The sequence below is a fragment of the Amblyraja radiata genome, chromosome 14, assembly GCF_010909765.2.
Source record: "Amblyraja radiata isolate CabotCenter1 chromosome 14, sAmbRad1.1.pri, whole genome shotgun sequence".
NCBI lineage: Eukaryota > Metazoa > Chordata > Chondrichthyes > Rajiformes > Rajidae > Amblyraja > Amblyraja radiata.
The window spans coordinates 25,444,996-25,449,016 of record NC_045969.1 but is presented as its reverse complement, the minus strand read 5'-3'; positions in this window follow the sequence as shown (position 1 = coordinate 25,449,016).

Sequence of the window (4,021 nt, the reverse complement as noted above, 5' to 3'; positions counted from 1 at the left end):
CATTGTCATTTAGTTTCCAATTAAGCATTGTACTTTCAAGCAAGGGCAGGGCAGCAGGCCAAACAACTCATGGCATTGTCATTAAGGGCTAACAAATCATTTATTGCAAGTACATTGTTGATTCACATCTCATAATGACAGTCGTGGCCTCACCCTCGCGATCTTCCAGAGTGACTGACTCGCGTCCAGGCAGCTGGGGTTTTATAGTCTTGCCCCCCCCCCCCCCAGGGAAGGGGTGTTACCTTAATCGCGGTGATTGAAAGGCGAAGGACCAATCAGCTGATCTCAAGGTTTTTTAAACACTCATAATGTTTTAATTTTTCATCGTTGGGAAAAATCCTCGGGGCTGGCTCAGCGGAGGGGGACTGTGAGTAAGATGGCCAAAAATCACAGCGATAAAGGGTAGCTTTTTTTCTAAAATCAATATAGAGCACAGACAGGAAGTGGTCAAGATGAGACTTTTAATTATATAGATATATATAGACCAAATGGGAACCATTGGGCCCCATTCCTCCAACGCAATGTTCCACCACTCACCCAAAGCCCCCAACTGCGCAGGCGCGACTGATAGGTTCCCATTGTGACGACAGAGATCCCCGTTGTGACGCGAGTCATGGCAACCCTCCCCAACTGCGCCTTGCCATCCCTCTTCCTACCGCTATCCTCCTCCATTCCCCCTCATCCCCAGCACTCCTAAACCCACCCCCCTCCCTCTTCTTTCCCCTTTCCTCCTCCAATCCTGCACACCCTCCCTCACCTATCCCTCCCTCTCCTTTCCCCTATCATCAGTCACTTCCTCCCTCCCTCCATTGTGGGCAGGGGGTTGTGGGCGGAGGTTTCAATTTTCCACACATAGACTGGGAAACACATTCTGTAAAAGGCTGGATGGTTTGGAGTTTGTAAAATGTGTGCAGGATAGTTTTTTGCAGCAATACATAGAGGTACCTACTAGAGAAGAGGCAGTGCTGGACCTCCTGTTAGGAAATGAGACAGGTCAAGTGGCGGAGGTATGTGTTGGGAGCATTTCGGGTCGAGTGATCACAATGCTATTAGTTTCAATATGATCAGAACTGGACCAAGGGTTGAGATTTTTGATTGGAGAAAGGCTAACTTTGAGGAGATGCGAAAGGATTTAAAGAGAGTTTAAATGTCCTCCATTTCTCTACTACATCCTTCCCATAAAACAAAATGTCCCAATTTCTCCGCTGATGCAACCATTGGTTAGCCGCAAAAATAGGATGGCCGTGTTACAGTTTGCCAGGAAGTACTTAAAAGAGCAACCACAGTATGGGGGGGACTATATATAAACACTGCTGAAATCTCTACACGGTGAGACCAAAATGTATAAAAATGGCCTTTATTGAAATCTGACAATGTGCACTTTAACTACATGTGATTTTCTTTTCTATTACAAATCTCAAATTGTGGAGTACAGAGGCAAATAAATAAATGATGAGTCTTTGTCCCAACGTTTATGGAGGGCACTGCATATGGAAAGGAAATATTGGTGTAAAATGACATCATATGAATCTTGTAAATAACTTGAATAATCTTTCTTGCTGTGAACAGTAACACACGAATGTACTGTATTATAAATGTATTCCTCATGACACAAATTGTATTGCACTCTGCGTAAAAAATCAAAAACCATCTTCATCGTCTCATGTCCCACCACAGTGTTCTCAAACCTTTTCTCCTCTAAAAAAATCCCATCTCTTTTGCTAACCTCTTCTCAGCCCTCTGCACCTAGTATATCAATACATAAAGCGCTTTCTCACGGGGCGACTTGACGCAAGATATAACCAGAGTGAAGTGGTCGTGGTCTAGCACGATATCACACGATATAACGGGGGATAGATAAAGAGTTCCCACGGGTACTCGGCATTTATGTTATTTGTGCGAGTGACTTGTCCGTCTCCCGAGCTTTCCCGTTAAATCTTGAATGAACATTGTGAATCCCCATTCATAAAAGAGAAGGTAATTGCGCGGGAGGGTTAATAATTGACAATCTGCTGCTGCCTGCCCGCTGAGTTAAAAAGTTCCCACGGTCACGATATAGTGTATCGTGAGTCTTGCGTGGGAACTTTTTAACTCAGCGGGCAGGCAGCAGCAGATTGTCGCTCCCTTCAGTTTCACCCCACCTACACCCCTCTGCTTCCCGGCCATGTGTGTGACCCCTTCCCTCCCCTCTTCAGCTCCCCACCCATTGCACCGGCGCGGGGGCTTTGCACTGTCTTCACGTCGGCGATGCCAGCAGGTCAGTGCCAGTCACCGGAGACATCAGGACCAACGGGACACCGACCCCCAGGCCCACTGCAAGCACTGAGATCCCAGAGACCCACAGCCAGCAGCAGCGCAGCCCCGTTCCAACTCCAGAGGAACACGCTCCCCGTAGGGACAGAAGCTGATGGTGTGCAAGGTACGTCTTGTTCTTGGGGTTGCGGATGAGGGGGCGCAGCTCGGGCTGTGACGTCTCCGGCCACCCCCCTGTACAGGAGCTGAGACTGGGAACTGTGGGGTTGTTTGCAGTTGCAGAGGGAGGGGGCAAGGGCGGTACAGTTCACAGTCTCAGCTCCAGTCCAGGGGGGTGGCCGGAGACGTTAGGACCAACGGGACACCGACTGCAAGCACAGAGATCCCCGAGACTCACAGCCAGCAGCAACTCTAGCCCAGCCCCGCTCCAACTCCAGAGGAACCCGGGTTGCGGATGAGGGGGCGCTGATTCCTCTGGAGTTGGAGGGACAGGGAGACACAGCGGCTTTTGAGAATGGTGGGCAATCACTTCCAAAGTTCTGCCCACACAGTCAGTACACCTCTCCTACACTTGTCTCCCGCACTAAGATCATCTCGCAGAGAATGATCCCAGCCTAACAGCATGTTCATTCCAGATTACTCACCTTCTGTCCCCTCAGTCCAGCTTCCGGGTTCACCGTTCGCAGGAGTTCCCACGGTACACGCAAGAGTTAATACGGATATCGCACTGGCCACTACGTGCATATAATGTTGCAATCTTCAACCACAAGTGTACAAGTCACTCTTGGAGAAATTCAAACTTGCTTGAATTTTCTCCCGAGTCACCAAGTTACACGAGTACCTGCCGTTAGCGCCACGGTGGTCCACGAATGCCGTACGGTTATCGCACGGGGTTCCCACGATGTTCAACTCTGGTTAACCATCTTCATCGTCTCATGTCCCACCACAGTGTTCTCAATCCTATTCTCCTCTAAAAAAAATCCCATCTCTTTTGCTAACCTCTTCTCAGCCCTCTGCACCTAGTATATCCATACATAGTGTAGTAATGCAGCAGGACAGCCATTGCATTTTAGTAAATGGTGGGGTAATTTACCAGTTAATCTAGGACCAGACGAGCCTTGATATTAAGAATCCTATCAAATAAACTATTTTTTTGGCAAAATGTTCATGCCGGCCAAATCAACAAAGTATTTTGTTACCCAATCAGAGCCACATACTAATGCTTCTAGAACTTATTTTCTAAAACTGTCGATGTATAGGAAATCAATTCAGTCTATGACATATCAGTAACCCTGCATCGATTTATTTTGCTGCAATACATGAAGAATATCAGATATCCTCGTCCGCAATTAAAAAGGAACTCTATCTTCCACCCTGTATATTTTGAAGTGACCAGTGATTCCTGCCAATGCAGTCAAACTACAACTACCTACAATTCGTTCTATTTTACCTCTTTTCGTTGTCACATCTGAAAATGTACAGCAATATATCATATCCTACCATAAGAAAGCATTACATACATGATCTATTAACTGGTCAGTACCTGCAAGTGTTCTTCCCTGCACCTGACGAAGTGCTCTGAGCGCTACCCGCTATGCTACCCCCTGCTCCGGCCCTTCTGTGTGCAAGTTTCCGCCAGTCCATTGCGACAGCCAGTACCAAACTGCCCTTCTCCCCCTCACAAATCACGTACTAGACTTAATCGATGGCATCTGACTGACGTCCCAGCTGCCACAGACCCACCCCTCGGGTAAATACATAATTATCG